General features: G+C 47.6%; 1 protein-coding gene across 5 annotated transcripts in view; it reads left to right on the top strand.

The window, feature by feature from the left end:
* The first annotated feature begins 2,959 nt into the window (after nucleotides 1-2,959).
* The window catches only part of Traf5 (TNF receptor associated factor 5), a 45,263-nt gene continuing 30,772 nt past the window's right edge, over nucleotides 2,960-17,450 (top strand). For 3 of the 5 annotated variants that reach the window (XM_074048385.1, XM_074048386.1, XM_074048382.1), the window contains exons 1-3: nucleotides 2,960-3,076; nucleotides 8,900-9,039; nucleotides 9,792-9,872. The gene's annotated coding sequence lies outside the window, so the exon portion shown is untranslated. The remainder of the gene's footprint in view (nucleotides 3,077-8,899; nucleotides 9,040-9,791; nucleotides 9,873-17,450) is intronic. The other 2 variants (XM_074048383.1, XM_074048384.1) reach the window with 2 other exon arrangements.

Below are 17,450 nucleotides of genomic sequence, written 5' to 3'. Positions count from 1 at the left end.
GTAAAATTTATTTGATGGAAGCAAAGGGGCCAGATATCACTGGGCCAGGAAATACAGAGGACCTACCCACATTCATTCACTCACTGCCTCAATGCAAAACCTATTTGGTAAGCAAGTGAGCATTCTCTGCTCTTGGTGTGGAAGTGGTTTGCAGCTCTCTCACACTTTCCATGTGTTCTGTGATGAGCAAAGACTTTCCATTGTAACTTGTAATGGAGATTTCAGGTGAAAACTCAGGCCTGAAGACAGTTTTTTTCCTCCTTGTCTGATTTCATTGGTCTCTGGATGATGGAAAGCGTGGCCTTTTGTCCCACTGATCAGTGCTGACAACACTGATCAGTCTTGTAGCAGGGCAGCCTGAGAAAGGAAATGCATCTGTCTAGTATTCCAGTAGATGGCGTCCTCAGGCTCCATAAACCTGCCACCTTCACATGACAACCAAGGGAGGGCTACAATCACTCACTCTACCAATTTGTCCAGTAAACTAAACAGCTAAAATTTATGTCTTTTGATATCTGGAGCAATGTTATTGTGTCTAGAAGAAACAAAATGGTTATACCTTTCCTTCTGTGTGAACATTTAGTGTATCGTCCAGTTTTGCCCTTCTTTAATGAATTTAGTTTGAAGACTGGATTGTGCTTAAAGTTAAACAAAAATCTTCAAAATATCAAACCTGCCAAAATTTGTCTCCATCTTAAGGTAGTTTTGTTTGAATTCACAGCTACCATTTCTTTGAAAGGCAGGGTAGTATAGTGGCTAAGAGCACCACAACCAGACTCGCCAGGTCAAATTCTGTCTCTCTCAAACTAAGAGTTTTGCAGTTTGAGGAAAATTGTTCAACGGATGAGTCTTCCCATCTATAAAATAAAACTGATGATTATACCTTGCACATAATAAGACTTAGTAAAGGTAATCCTTTGCAAATATTTAATGTTTATTTTATATGTGCATTTATCTTCTGTCCTTCTCATCTAACTTAAAGATTCTTGAGGAAAGAGATGGTGTCTGCTTGGTCTGGATCCCAGAGTCTGTCCTCTCTATTTTCACAGACATCCTACCCAGGACTCTGAGATCAACAAGAGGAATTGGGAACACGCCCTTGACTTCTGACTAATACTCTAAATTCTTCTATCATCTCCCCACTTAGATTCCTACCCCTGGAGTCCAGTGGGCTGACTTTCACCATGATTAAAACTCTTAGCCAGGCTTGGTGGCTTACACCTGAAATCCTACTTACTTGGGGGTCAGAGATTGGAAGGGTCACAGTTCAAGGCCAGCTGGGGCAAAAGTTAAGAAGACCCTCATCTCAGCCAATAAAAGCTAGGCATAGTGGCACATGCCTGTCATCCCAGACACTTGGAAACCACAAATAGGAAAATTGGTGCCCAGGCCAGCCTGGACATAAATGTGGGGACCTTATATGGAAAAAAAAAAAAAAGAAAGAAACTAAAGCAAAAAAGGGCTGGTAGTGTGGCTCGGTAGCACAATAACTGCCTCCAAAGGTCCTGGGTTCAAACCAAAGTACTGCCAAAAAAAAAAAAAAAAGATTTGTTGTCTATCCCAGCCTGGGACTTCATCATATTTAAGGCTTGGAAATCATCTTTTTGAACAAGTTGACTGCTTCATTCATGTGGTAGGGAGAAGAGTGGGAGAGACAACTGAATCACAGTCAATGGAAGTAACAGGGACTCAGAGCATACCTCACCTATGCGCGTTAGACAGCAACTTGTAAAGATAGCGATGTCCTGGAGGTTATGAGAAAAGCGGTGAGAAGTAGAGAAGCTTAAGTTAAGGCGTATTGTATGGAGGCCATCTATCCTATGTCAGGCACACAAGAATGCCATCTCCTTAAAATACTCACAAGAAGATTGTGAGCGGGATCTAGAGTCCCAAAGCAATGTCCATGGGTGCCATCTTTCCCCATGGAGCGGTTAATATAATCATTAACAAAGGTTTGAATCTGGGTTTCTGTCTCTGGTTGAAAAATAAGAGACAAGGTAACAACAGGTTGGCAATCAGCAGTGGCTGCTCCACCAGACCCCACATGGGCATTGTAGTGCCCCCATGTCCCCTGTCCCTCATCCCTGCCCACGACGCCAGCGCTCCCTCCCTTCTCTTGTTCCTGCCCAGTGTGTATGCGTGTCTGTATCCGTTCCCGCAGTGGATATTATTATTCTTCACTCTTGCTCATGAGTAATTGTAGCTCATGAGGGAAGGCCTACGTGCCTTTCCCTCGGTTTTCTGATTTGAAAGTATGAAAGAGCTAGAATTGGAATATTGGCCCGATTTATTAATATAGAATAGAAGTAATTATTTCAAACATAAGCTCTTGCAGAGAATACACTGCAAGAAAGCACGGTGTGTTTAGGAGTCAGGAGACCTGGATTCAAGTTTTGGGCATGTCACTTCGTGTCACTTCTCTGGATCTAATATACCTCATCTGTAGATTGAGAATGACCAGGCCTGTTTGGTCATTCATGACAGGCCAGATTGCTGTGAAGACCACATGAGTTGTTTACTGCCCTTGGCTTATGGCAAGTTTTAAACTCTAAGAGATCGCTAGTGTTAGGCCAACAGTAAGTTAGGAGGGCCGGCAAATTTGCACTTCTCTGGATGAAGGTCTGGGAAGAAGTGATACAGACAGAGCTGGGTGAGACCTTAATGGGGCACCATACAAAAGGATTGGCTGAGCCTACTGGTCTGCGGTTGAAGAGCAGGACGCATGCAATTCAAATGCACGTGAGGGAAATCAGAGGTGACTTTCATTTGTAGGTACTAACGGTGCTAGAAATAGGTTAGAGTTCTAATGTGCGGGTGACTGTCTTCAGCCTGCAGCCAGACACTTGCCTAAGCATCCTCCCTGACGCTGCGCTGGCCCACTAGCCACCGTCCGCGACCGCCCAGGCCCCGCCCCTCTCCCCGCCCCGCGGCCCAGGCCACGCCCCCAGCGCCCCCGCGCCACCGCCTGGCCGCTGCCTGCCTCGCCCTCCGAGCTGCCGCGCGCCTGCGGACGGGCGCGGAGTCACACGAGAGTCTCCGGCAGGTGGCCACCAGGCACCCCACGGCGGAAGGCTGGGTGAGAAGCCCGACCAGGGGCGGCGGGCTCCCCGGCCAGGCTGCTCGCCTGGCTCCAGTCCCTCCAGCGCCCCCACTACCACCCCGATCGCGGGAGCGCGCGAGGTGGCGGGGCCCGGGTCCCCAGGGCGCGGGAGGCCGGCGGGCGGGTGGCCGAGGGGGTGCGGTGTGGAGCGAGTTTGCTTAGCGGGGGAGAGGTGTTGCAAGGACGGAGAGTCGGGGTCTCGAGCTGGGGAGAGCTGGTCCAGAGTGCGGTCGTGGGCTGGAGAAGCCAGGAAGGGGGACTTTCAGGCATGCCCCCCACAGTCGCGCGGCGAGTCCTTGGCCCCTGCCACATCCTCAGCCACCCTCCACCTTTGCAAGACTTTCCAAGCAGAGCCCCTCCAGGGCGAATCGCTAACATTGCCATGAATGGAAACCTTCATCTTTCGCCAGTTCTCTCGCACTGGCTCATTTAGAGGCGCAGGACCCCCTCCCCAGAATGTGAGTTCTCTGGGGTCTCGAAGTAGACCAAGGCTCCCAGAGGTGAAATGAGTTGCCCAGGGACACCCAGGCGATTCGTGGAATCGGGGTTCTCCACACCCCACACCCCGTGTCTCTGCTCTGCGGGGGCTTGGCGGTTCTGAGAATTTTCGGTGAACAGCAGAGCCAACGTCTTGCTGCCAGTCCCACCAGGCCACTCTGGTCGGCTTGCTTTCTCAGCTCGTTCTGCTCTTTCCTGCACAGTTGCCATATTTGGCTATTTCAGATTTACTTTCTTGAGAACTCTTTATCTCGCTGTGGCAAGCTGGGCTGCCAGAGGCGTGTGGTTAAGGTTGGTGAGGCCCCCAGCCCAGGCTGCCCCTACAGCCCTACTCTCCAGAGCCCTGGGCCCCAACCCACCTCCTCTGAAGATGACATCTTTCTCAGAGTTTCCAGTTTAATGCAATACTTACTGAGCACAGGTGCTGTGTGAGAACTGGACTAGGGCCACTAGGTATGGTTACTTTCTCCAGAGATTTGAAAGGGTTTTGGAAGGGCTTGTGGAGTAGCTCAAGTGGTAGAGTGCTTGCTTAACAAGTGTGAGGCCCTGAGTTCAAAGCCCAGTACCACAAAAAAAGGGGGGAGGGGTGTTCTGGAAGACATAAAAATGCAAAAAATAAATTGGTCAAAATACTTCTGGGTTGGAACAGTCCTGGATGTGTGAGAGCTAACTTTAGACAGCAAAAGGCTGAGCCAAGACCTGCTTTATACATGCCTAAAACCAAAGACCATAGCGTTCATATAATTAATGGCTTGGGTGAAAACCTGATCACCTGACCACTCCCACTTCTAACTCTGATTTGAAGGAGCGCGGCAGAAATTGCTAGAAAATCCTCTATTGAGAAGGAAGTGGAAAATGTCTGGGTTTTGTTCTTGTTGGAAGTCTAGGAAGTCAGTCAGCTCTCAGATCCTGGACTGGGTCCTGAACAAAGGCAGGAGAAAATCTGTGGAGCCAGTCTCTGGGGAGGGGACATGATGGAGGGAGGAGACTTTCCCAGGCTGTCTGGCCGAAGCCTGTGGTGGAGGAAGGACGGTCAGTGTTTCCTGCTGCTGAGTACCGGTTGGAAGTGGTAGGGCAGGTGGAATGAACACGGAAATGACCTTTGAGGGGAGGGCTGGGAGTGTTAACTGTGGTGACTGGTGTGACTCAGGGGTGATGATTTGCAGAGTTAGGGAGATAGAGCCTCTGAGGCAGTCACTGGGCTACATGGGAAAGGTGCCTCAGCACTTAGACAAACCAGCCTCCGGTCATTATCTCCGCTCTACTGGAGGACCTTCAAGGAAAAATAGTTCCTTGTTGTAAAGCTCCTTCCTTTTCAAAGCACTTTCTCATTCCTCTGGGCATTTTGTTCTCCATGGACATCCTTGTGAGTCAGGATTATGCTCCATGTCTCTCAGATGGTGAAAGGGAAGCTCTGAGTGTAAATGAAGCCTGAGCTCTGTTGCTGAGCTAGGTGTGGGGCTGTGAAGTGTCTGCTTTAGGCCTCTCCGCTGCTTTCTCAGCGAGCCACATCTGCCCACCTCCTCTTCAGTCTGAGACCTCTGTAAGGGGTCCCAGATTCCCATAGATGGGCTGGAACAGCAACGTTGGGCAAGGTCTGCTGAAGACCACTGTAGCTACTGCAGGTAGCTAAGTCTGCCAACCTCAGGAACTTGAAGCAAGACCTGTGACTGTTCTCTGTGTATCCCAGAACCTGGAGCAAGTCAGCCTAAACAGATGTTGATTGAATTTCACTGAACTCATTTGGGGTGTATCTCCCTTAGGCTCTGAGTTGCTGAGGATGTGTGCTGGGCAGGGCTTGGGAGAGATTCCTGAAGCCCCTAGTAAGACTTGCTTAAATCCCAGGAACCAGAATAAAGCAGTACTTATCAGATTAGCCCCTCACTACCTCCCTGAGAGAGGGGAGAGGCGGGTGTTATTCCTTCCGCTTTACCCACTTGCACATGGGGACTATCAGGACCCAAGCCCATGTCTTGTGACTCCAACTCCTGTGCTCTTCCCATGGTATTTTGACCAACGGCAGCCAGGATTCTGGGAAGGATGAGACCAATGCCTTGTTGATTCTCCCATCCGCATCCTTCCCATAAAGATGATAATGGCTGAAGGCTGGTTTGTCTAAGTGCTGAGGCACCTTCCATTGCTAGCCCAATGACTGCCTCAGAGGCTCTATCTCCCTAACTCTGCAAATCATCACCCCTGAGTCACAAAAGTCATCACAGTTAATACTTCAAGCGCCCCACACACACACCAAATGTCATTTCTGTGTTCATTCCACCTGCCCTACCATGTCCAACCGGTACTCAGCAGTAGGAAACACTAACCGTCCTTCCTCCACCACAGGCTTCGGCCAGACAGCCTGGGAAAGTCTCCTCCCTCCATCATGTCCCCTCCTCAGAGACTGGCTCCACAGAAGATTTTGTCCTGCCTTTGTTCAGGACCCAGGGAGAGACAGTCCATTATCTGAGAGCCAACTGATGCTTTGTCACTGATGGGGTTTTTAAAGAGTTAACAGAGCAGGAGGTGGGGAGGCTTTGCAGTGCAGATCCATCTCTGAAGAGCTTTCTCTGCCCAGGTTGTGGCTTTTCTGGGCTTCCTCTGGGCAGAAGCTCTCACCCCAGCAGAGCTGTGCAGGGGGTATCTGTGAATGTGTTGGGGGTATGAAGGAGCACACTGCAGGACAGAAGTGACCCCTAGGGCTGGGGGCACCTGCTGCTGATGTTGCCTCTGCTGCCAGCAGCCAAGAATAGAGCTAAGTGAGAAACAGACGTAGTCTTTCCTCAAGAGTGTCATTTTAAGCCCTGGGAGTGACAAAGATCTCTAGGAGAGGGGCCTGGAGAATAGAAAGCTGGATGCAGTCTCAGCCCCACACTGACATGTGCAAGATATGAGAATGAAAAGCTCAAGGTCAAGTTGGGGGTTACCAGTGGTGACAGTGTGGACCTTCCAAGAGAAGGCCAGCTGACTCCTTGGGTTTGTAGGTTTGCCAAAAGAAAAGAATTATTTGAGGGATCAGACAGCAACCTTTGTCCATATGGCTTCTGGCAAGGCCTGTCTTGTAAGGAAGTGGAGTGGAGGACCAGGAGGTAAAAGTGAAAATACTCATTAGTTCTGTCAGAGAAATTCAAAGTCTCCAGCACACTTTGCAAATAATGACAGGCACGTTTTGCATATTGGTATTTGCAGGCAGGTGGTGGTAGCCGCTTAGATGGTGCTGTAGCAAAGACAGAGTGCACCTGCACAGCATGGAGGCTACTGTGTAATCAGAGATGCAGATCCTAGCAACCCAGTAAAACTGATGGAGCCCCTCCTGGGGTGTGTGGCGATCGGGGAAGCAACAACTGACTTTCAACAGCCCATACCTTATTTCCTCCCACCATGGACTCTGTCAGTTTCCCCCCTCACCAATTCAGAACATGCCTGGAATTCCCCTCACAGCCATTTCTTCCCATGGGGTAAAGGTGCTCTCCTCCCAACCCAGCCAGTGCACCTCCACCTACACTCCAGAGTCAGCTCTCGCCTCCTGTCTCTGAGGCAGGTTCCCTCCTCCTTCTTCCCTTTCTCCTGGCTCTGTCTTCTGCTCTCTGCCTTTGCTATTAAACAGGAAGCCCCGGTGTTTCCCCAGCTCCTCTTCTTCCTGGTTCACAGACAAGCTTCTGGAAGAGTAGCCAGCACTTGTGTCCTCTGCCTCACTCAGCTCCCTGCACCTGCCACACGGCTCAGATTGCCCTGAGAAGGCTCCCAAGATCTGGTAATCCTCTGTCGCCAGCCCAGGCTGCAGCTGTCGGCTGGCTGTCTCCTTGGAGGCCCCACACCATCCCCAGTGCCCACTGGTGAACCCCAACTTGACCTTGAGTTCCAGTCCTCCTCCCACCCTGTAAGAGCCAATGTGGGGTCAAGGCCACATCTGGCTTTCTATTCCTGAGGTCCCTCTCTTAGAGCTCTTTGTCACTCCCCACACTCTTAAGGAAAGACTGTGTTTCTGTTTTTAGCCACTTTGATTTCTGATATTCAAAAATCTTCACTGTGATGTTTTGGGAGCCCCCTAGACACTCATCTCCAGCCACTTCTCCCTCCACATTCTCCCCAGCAGAGTCTTTCCCTCAGCTAGTCCTGATCAGGGCACCACAACCTCTTTCCTGACTGACCTGAATCATGCATTTACTTGTTTCTTGCCCCAGCTCCATCTCTATTCTGCTTTCTTTTCCACACTGCTGCAGAGGGTCTCCTTAATGCTTAGCCTGGTCAGCACCTACTGCTTTCAGTAATGGCAGAGTGGAGATTGTGTGGGCTTCAGAATCTGACAGGCCTAGATTCAAATATGAATTTATGACTTGCTGGTTGTAGTTGTGGGATGTAGGCAAGTTGCTCGACTTCCATGAGGCATCTGTATCCCTGCTGTTAAAGAGAGATGTTAACATCTCCCATTTGGGGATTCTGGGAGGATTATATGAACCAATGTAGACACAGACCTGGTGTCCAGCACAGCTGGTTTTCTTCTTCTCCCTTAGGTTTATTAGCGTTAGACAATCACAGGGCCTCTGGGAAGCTGGGAAATGCATGCCTGGCTTAAAGACATTCAAATTTAAATTAAAGACAAGCCAAAGAACTGCCCAGTGACAGAGTATACCAGAATTTAAGCTATCCTATTTCTGTCACTTTGCAATCTCTAGACCAAGTAGACCTCAGGGGTCAGGATATAGTTGAGCTGGGATGGAACAGGGCATGGTGGGGATAAGCTGGAATGATCCCTGGATGGGCAGCATCAGAGGCCAATACCCCAGAGTTAAGGGCAAGGAGTCATCCTCAGAAAGGCTCATGGGCAAAGCAGACTGCAGCTTTGAAGAAGAGCAGTACTTAGTCTTTTTTTTTTTTTTTTTGGTAGCAGTGGGGTTTGAACTCAGGGCTTTGTGCTTGCTAGGTAGGTAATCTTGCTGCTTGGGTCACTCTACCAGCGCCAGATTAGTACTTAGTAGGGAGCCAATACAGGGACTCAGCAGAAAAAAAACAGATTTGGGGAGCAAGACAGAGGCCGTGGCTAGATTGCCAAGAGCCCAGTAGCTATTCTAGTGAGGTCCATCTGTGACGTCAGAACAAGATGAGGTTGACTTGCTGCAAAGCCACCAGCCAAATACCTTTCCATTCTCCCTTACTAAGGCAGATGGCTTAGAATAACCAGGCTGTTTTCTGAGCCTTTTTTTTAGGGAGGCTCTGACCCTGGAGGATGGAGGCAGGTGGATGGGGCTACACTAAGCAAGAATCATGAAAGGCCCACTTCTGTCTTCATTCTGTTGGAATTTTCAGGGAGAGGTTGGGAAGATACATACGATGCACCCTAGGAAAACCTACTGTGCCTCCCAAGTTTCCATAAAGCAAAGGCTCTCATGCTAAGGAGAAGCAGAATGAAAGAAGTAATTACAAGGGCTGGTGAAGTGGCTCAAGAGGTAAGAGTGCCTGCCTAGCAAGTGTGAGGCCCTGAGTTCAAGCCCCAGTACACAAAAAAAAAAAAAAAAGTGATTACAAAATTGGATGAGGTTGACTGTGAGGTTAGAGAGAAGTAGGCAGAATCTATGAGGCATAATGAGCAGGCTTCATCGACCAAGTGGATGTTGGGGTGGAGAGAAGGCATTGCCAAGAATAATGCAGCTTTGGAGAGTGAGCCCTCACCTAGAGGGAAGGAGAGAGAGCAGCTTAGGCAAGGAGAGATGGGCTCCATTTTGGATGTGCTGGCTTTAGAGTGCCTAAGAGGCATTCACAAGGAGACCCAGGGAAAGCAGGAACATGGATGGGTGCAGAGCCGAGGCACTGTGTGTGTGAGCTGGAGGGAGAGACAGTGGAAGTTGTTTGTGTATTTGTGGTCTTCCATGTCAGCTCAGTGTGGCTTTGGGGTGTGTGTTGGATATGGGGAGTTGGGGGTTAAGAAGTCACATGCTGCCTTCAGGACAGATAAGGGAAAAACTGAAGATTGGCCATTGGTGTTGGTGACCCAGAAGTCACTGGGAACCTTGGTGAGAGCAGTTTGAGGAATTGGCAAGGGTGCAAGTCAGGCTGGAATGACTGAGGATGGGGTGGAGGAGAGCCCCATGGAGATGGGGGGGAGGTGAGGCAAGTCCAGAAGTTTGGCTGTGAGAGGAAGGAGAGCAGGAGCTTTAGGGAAATCTGCGAGTGAGAATGTTTTGTTTTTTTTTAACCTTAGAAGAGAGCTGGGACTGTTCGAATGCTGAAGGGAATCTGCTGGCTGCAAAGCAGAGGTTGATGGAAAAGCAGAAGCAGGCAGGTGAGAATCTGCATTAGAGGATCTTTGGGGAAGGGGAGGAAGGCAAGAGTCCAGGGCAGGTGGAGGCCAGTTGGAAGGAGATTGCCTAATTCAGAGGTCACCTCTGCAGTCAGCCCAGGAGGGAGAGGGCAACGCCAGGGGCCCCATACAAGGAGATGTGCAGGTCTGGTGGCAGGAAGTGGAGGTCGTTCTGGTGTGATGACTTCTATTTTTTTCTGTGTAGAAGGAAGTAAAGTTTCTTGGTGAGACTGGAGGGAGTGGTCAAGGCTAGTGGAGAAGAAATGGTTTGAAATAGACGCTGAAAACATGCATGAGCTGAAAGCAAAAAGCTGTCTTTGCTGTAACGAAGTCTCCCCAGAAGGACTCCTGGCAAGTGGGATTTTAGATCTCTAGCACCTTATGCATTGCCTGGCACCTAAGTGAGGGCCCATAAATGTTTATTGAATTGAACTTTTGCCTGTCTACCTAATATGCATCTTCTTGACATTTTCCCCTCCTTTCCTGATATCTGATGTTCTTATATGAAAGCTCCCCACCAGGGCTCCTCCCTATGTGAGTGAGTAGCACCTGTTCAAGCTGCACTCTTTTAGCCCCCCTTATGGATGGACCCTTCCTTGCCTTCCCCAGAATACCCATGACAAGTCAGCCACCACTAGCTAGCGTTGCCCTCTCCAGCTGTCACTGGTAGAGAATTTCCGCACTTATGAACAGATGGCCTGAGAAGTTGTAGGTCCTAGGTAGCATGTTCATTGCTGAGAGGCTGTCTACTTTCTGTGGAGTTCACTAAGGCAGCCGTTAGGTCTTTCTATCGGTATTTATTGAGCACCTATCATCTGTACTGTTCCAAGGGTTGGAATCTCAGTAAACAAAAGAAACAGTCCCTGCTTGCAGGGAGCTTATATTCTGCTAGGGAAAGTCAAAGAGTAAAGATGACATAAACATATGTTAGATGGTAATTGGTAAGTGCTTCGGAGAAAAGTGCAGCAGGCTGGTGGGCATAAGGGTGGAAAATATTGCAGGCAGGGGAAGAGCAAACAGAAGGCAATTCTGCTGTTCACAAAAAATCAAAACCTTAAAGCATAATATATACAGAACTATATATATAAAATTAAATATAAATTGGACTGTCAATTTATACTTAATTTTTTAAAAATGAGAGGTAAAAGGAAAATATAAATCTTTTCCAGGGCTGGGTACCAGTGGGAGGGGGGGTGGGCCCAAGAAAAAAGGTATGAGGGTGAATATAGTAGATGTATTTTGTATCTATCTATGAAAATAGAAGAATGAAATCTGTTGAAATTGTTCTAAGAGCCAGGGAGGGGGGAAGAGGGAGAACAATGGAGGGGGGTAAATCTAAACAAGATATATTGTAACCACATATATAAATATCACAGTTGCATCCCTTTGTACAATTATTACATGGTAATAAAATCATTTAAAAAAAAAAAAGAAAAATCAAGGCCAATGTGGCTGAGTAACAAGTGGGAAATACTAGAAAATGAGGACACAGAGAATGGAGGGCCATGTCAGTATGGGTTCTGGTATCTGAGGACACTGGGCTCCCTGAGTGTGGTGGGGCTGGTGCAGCAGAGGAGCAAGAGAGCTGACTTCTATTTTTACAACGGGTCATTCTGGCTGCTGGGCTGTGAATAGGCTGCAAAGGAGCAAGGCAGCACAAGAGACCAGCTAAGAGAGTGGAGAGGTGGTGGTGGCTTAGATCAGGGTGGTTATGCTGAAAGCAGGGAGAGGTAGTTAGATCAGGGATATGTTGGGATGAAAGAGCCAATAGAATTTGGTGGTATGCGATGGAGAGAACGAAGAGCTAAGGATGGCTCCTCTCTTGTTTTTGTTTCAAGAAACAGGGTGATTTTGGAGGTACCATTTTACTGGGATGGATGAAAAAAGCAGGTTGGGGTAGGGATTGGGTATGCTAAGTTTGTGATGCCTCTTAAATATGGAGGTACTAGCTAAGCTGAGGTTTAGGGAAGGAGTTCAGGCTGCAGACAGAAATCAGGGCATTGCCAGCTGGGATGAGCACACCAAGAAAATGGGTGTAAGTAGAAGAGAAAGGGAATCCACACGATCCTGGAGCTCCATGAGATGGGCACAGGGGGGGCTAGAGTTGCTGTGATGATCTAGTTAGTTCTTCTTGTACTATCACAGCTATAGAACCCAGCCTGGGAACTCCTAGTTGCTACTGAGAGGACCTGATGCTGAAATGTATTCATTAAAGTTGGCTAAACTGATTTAACAAACTCCCAAACGCAGAAGTCTGCTCCTCTGGGCTAAGGTGTCAAAGTCAGCAATTTTATTGTGCTCTAGGACAGACTCAGGCAGAGTGTTCAGAAAACTACTGCTGGACTAGGTGCACAGGCATGATTCCTCACCCGGCCTAAAAACTCTTGGAAACAGGAGCTGTCGGGCAACCCACTCCATGTGCAACAGGCGCTGTGTAAATCTGGCTAGGAGGGAAGGCAAGATGTGTGTGGTCAGTAAGTGCTTATTTATGTGCAAGACACTATGTGCTAGTAATTTCTGGGAATTAACACATTCAATCTTAACTCCAAGCCTTTGAGGGAGTACTGTTACTGTCCCATTTCCAGATGAGGAAAGCATGCCACAGATCAGCGAATGGCAGAAGGGACTGAACCCCAGCAGTCACTCTAGAGCTGGTCTCTAGCCAGGAGGCTGAACCACCTCTCCTCAAATCTTCCTATTTGGTTTTGGTTGGGATGTGGGTACATTTTCTCGCAGCCATGACACAGAGCAAAGAGCACTGGATTTGGAGTCAGAAAGTCTATATAGGTTGAACATCCCTAATCTGAAAATGCAAAATCTAAAATGTTCCAAAATCTGAGACTTTTCGAGTGCTGACATGATACCATAAGTGGACAGACAGTTCCACACCATGAAACTTTTGTCTCATGCATCAACCTATAGTAAAAATATTCCATAAGTTACCTCCAGGCTATGTGCATAAGCTATGCATAAAACATAAATGAATTTTGCATTCCCAAGATATCTTTTTTCGTATATGCAAATGTTTCAAAATCCAAAACACTTCTGATCCCAAGCATTTTGGATAAAGGATACTCTACCTGTATTTAAATCCCTTCTCCACCACTTACAGCTATATGGTTTCAGGAAAGTTACTTAACAACGTGGGGCCTAGAGATACTTCACTGGAAATGTGACAATGATGGTTGGTAGAGGCATAGGAGTGATAGTGTATGTAAAAATACAAGCTGGAAAATACTAGCATGTGTAAGGGACCATCATCATCACCAGCATCTTGAAAAATTAAACCATGGATCCAATAAGATTACCTAAAAGTGCTACAGAGGAGTGGCAACGGTGAATACAACAGGCTCTGCTTCAACCAGAACAGTTCCTCTGGATACTCTCTTGGTATTTCTGCATGAGATTTACTTCAATGAGTTTTGTTGTTTGTTTATTTTGTTGCATTACTGGGGTTTGAACTCAAGGTCTATATGCCTTGAGCCACTTCACCAGTCCTTTTGTGTGATGGGTTTTTTCGAGATAGGGTCTTGAGAACTATTTGCCTGGACTGGCTTCAAACTGCGATCCTCCTGATCTCTGCCTCCCGAGGAGCTAGGATTACAGGCATGAGCCACTGGCGAAATCCTTGGCTAGCTGATTCATTAGGTCCTTCCAGAACTGACTGGCTCAACTGAAGAAGGAAAGAGCCACACCCCCAAATTCTGCCTGCTTCTCCTGGGTCTCCCTGCACTCCCTGTATGCTCTCCTCTCCTGTCATCTTGATCCAGCCCATCAATCCCAACAGCCAATGTTAAGTATTGTCCCAAGGAGCTGCATTCTTACTGCTGGATCCCAAGATGCCAAATGCCTTCCTACGTGGGCTGGGCATATGGGGTGTACCTGAGTAGCAGATCTCAAGAAGCCACCCTCCACCTCCCAGACTCTATGGCTAGGCTGAGAGTGGTCTGTCTGTTTCCTCCATGGGCCTGGGCCAGAGCTGGCCTCCCTATCTGCCTCTCACAAAATGTCATTCCATGCTCCAGCCACAGACTTCCAGCTCTGGCAGTAGACAGTTGTCAGTATGTCACATTTTTTAAAATATAAATCTATCTCTAAAACTGGAGAAAAGCATTTGTGTGTGAGTATTTCTGGGGAGGTGGGGCACAGCCAGAATGATGTTGACATTTCGTAGCTGAAAGTCACCAAATGGTTAAGCCAAGGTTTCTGAATTCAGTTGTCTCTCCCACCTTACCCATAGGGGACACCTTACAAGACCCCCAGTGTGTACCTGAAATCTTGAATAGTACCAAACCCCATAAATACTATGATTTTTTTCTTATACATAGATACCTGTAATAAAGTTTTAATTTATAAATTACTCACACTAAGAGATTAATGACAGTAAAATAAAAGTCATAAAATAAAAGTTATAACAATATGCTGTCATAAAATTGCCAGCATCACTACTCTTGGATTTTGGGGCCAGTGTTAAGTAAAATAAAGTTTACTTGAACACAAGCACTGCAAAACTATAGCAGGTGAACTGATAACCAAGATGGTTACCAAATGACTTAAGGGGTAGCTTATACAAGCAGGGGTGTACTGGACAAAGATTCATATCCCAGGCAGGATGGAGTGAGATGGCTTGACATTTTATCATGTTGCTTAGAATCGTGCAATTTAAAACTCTCGAATTGTTTATTTCTGGAATTTTCTACTTTATATTTTCAGATGTTATTGAATCACAGGTAACTGAAAAAAAAAACATGGATAAGTGAAGCTACTATACTTATAGCATGTGTTCATGGTCTCAGCTTTCTCCTCTTCCTTCAGAACACCCTTAGGCCATGGAGGATGGGACCAGGTGCAGTTCTCGCTTGAAAATAATTCTGAATTGTTTGTTGGCTGTGTATCCAACTCCCATATCCACAGGGCCACTGGCATTTCATTTTCTTTCCAAGTGTGTGTGCTCTGTGTGCCTGTCTGTGTTAGCAAACAGGGTGATCAGGAAGGGGAAAGGGACTCTGAGATGACAGTCTCATAACTCCATGAAGTGGGGAACCTAACCACACTCAGAAGTACAATCCAGCTGGGGAGGAGGGTACCTTTCTAATGAGAAGTGGGAGCTGTGGCAAGAACCAAGGGCAGAGGGCTGACCCAGTCAGGGAGTAGGGCGCTCTCTGATGAGGAGCCTCCTAGGGGTGTGGTCAGAGCTGGGAGAAGAACCAAAAAGGACAGTGTCCCCAAGCCAGATGACTGGGGGTTTCAAGAAGGAAGTGACAAATGCTGCGTTAAGAGCAGGAGGGCAATGATTTAGAAGAGATGAATTGGCAGGTCTGATTATGTGATTATAATTTAGATTAGCAAGCTAACATAATATCCTTTTCCAGACTATATAAGGCCATTCCTCACACATCCCTCATCCCCAGATGATTCAGGCCACCCAGCTGATTCAAGGGTAGAGTACTGAAGAACTCAAGAGTGTAGGGAATGTCACAGGAAAGTGCTGGTAGGATCTGGTGAAGAGTACTGATCTGCAGGTACCATCTGGAAGGTGTGGTCCAGTCAGGCTCTGCCCTGGAGCCAAGAATGGGAAGGGAGTGGTAGAAAAGGTCTGGGGGTGCTACTGAGCTAAGGATGGCACATGGGTCAGAGCTCCACAGGATGAGGAATCTGGGCCCACTGAGCTGCATTTCTGTTTCCCTCTCCATATCTACATGTGCTAGATTGTGAGCAAAGGGATCATTTGCCTGAAGTGGTTGACTGAGTGAATAAATGTTCAGTGGGGTAGTCCAGTGTCGCCATGAATACAAAATAATTCACTGGGCAAAGTGAGCAGAAAAAATGTATCTGAGAAATGAGAAAAATGGCAATAGACAAGGAAACTGATAGCTTAGTTAAGGGTGTCAGATGAGAGAAGCAACTCTAGGGTTTGTCTAATATAAAAGTTCCCCGGAGAAACCATGGAAATAGGTACACCTTGCAAGTGAGCCAGCAGTGTGCTGTGCCTCCCAAAAAGGTTACAGTTGTGACTCTGAGGCTTCATAGATATAGACTCCAGGGAGGGCAGTTGAGAGTGGGCTCACAGGACTTGACTGTGATCAGGCCACATGTACCCATCACATTCCCTTCTGGACCAGGACAAGAGGATAAGGATACCGAAAAAGCAGTGTCCATTCTCAGCAAACAGTTGGGCAAGGAAGCAAAGCATAAAAAGAAGGAAGGAAGGAAACGGGCACTGTTTGCCTAAGTAAGTCTCACTTGAACAGGTGTTTTCAGGAAAAGGGATTTGGCTTTCTCCCTAGAGCCCCAAACAACTCCTGTGAAAGCATATCTTAAATGGGTCAGTCTACCCCTTTCCCCACCACCACAGCAACCCAGGTCTGCAATGTCTTTCTCCACCAGGATGGCATCAACCTCCTAATTCTTCCCTGCTGCCCCAGTCCTCTGCTGTCCACTGTTCATTCATCATCTGGAAAGGTCTTTTTAGATCTCAGAGCAGGCACTGGGTAACATTGCTCTGCTCTCAGAATAAGCCCAAACCCCTTCACTGGTCCACCAGGCCGTGTGGGCACTGGCTCCTGCCTCCTTCCATACTGCAGCTTAGGCAGCATCTCCTCTCCTATTTCCCAGACAGGACAAGCTGTCTCTCAGGATTGCCCCTGCTCATTGCCCCTCCTCACTCCTCAAGGAGGATGGTCAGACATCACCACCACCCTCCTTGAGGCCTTTAGTCTAAAGCGGAGGGTTCTCACTCAACGTCCAGCTCCTTTTCTTCCAAGGATTTACTACAGTCTGTAGTTGCCACCTTTCTTGCTTGTTCCTGTTCCGTTGTCTCCTCCGTTAGGTAGTAAAAGGCACGGAAGCAGGCTGGGCCATCTGTCTTGTCCACCCTTGGTCCCTGAGCCTCAACAACACCTGTTGTACTGGGTGGGCAGCTTATCCTGAGAGTGTGTGCAGAGGTGTCCTGAAAGGTGAATGCTTAATAATTATGATACCTATTAGTACTTTGCATGCTGCCATTCTAAGTTCTTCATGTATGGAGAAATCCTAAAACTTTTTCTGTAAAGAAGCAGATAATAACTCTTTTAGACTTTGCTCTGTGTCAAAACCCAGCTCTGCACATAAATGACCAAACAAATGAACATGGCTGTGTTCCAATAAAACTTTATTTACAAAAATAAGTGGTGGGCCTGCCATCTCCTGAGGCATAGTATTCACTTACTTAATTTTCAACAGTTCTATGTGCTAAAACTACTATTATTACCAGATGAAGAAACTGAGAATCTTAGAGACTAAGTAACCTTGCCCCCAAGCCCATATGACTATGAAAAGTGGAAGCAGAATTTGAATCCAGACTGGTCCATTTTAGTCCGTGGTGGTGCTGTCACACCTGCTGGCTCTCATGGTCCTTGGAGAGGCAGGGAAGAGCCACAACTCAGCAGTAAGACCTCTCCAAACCTCAGTTTCCTGATTCAAAAAGTGGGGGATGATGCTAATATATATGTCACAGGGTTTCAAGATCCAAGTGAGCTAATCGTGTAAGTTAGACAGCCTCACACCTACAAGGAGCCTCAG

This window comes from Castor canadensis, chromosome 11 (assembly GCF_047511655.1).
Source record: "Castor canadensis chromosome 11, mCasCan1.hap1v2, whole genome shotgun sequence".
In the NCBI taxonomy this organism is placed as follows: Eukaryota; Metazoa; Chordata; class Mammalia; order Rodentia; family Castoridae; genus Castor; species Castor canadensis.
The sequence above is the reverse complement of the archived record's forward strand: the minus strand, read 5'-3'. Positions and strand labels throughout refer to the sequence as shown.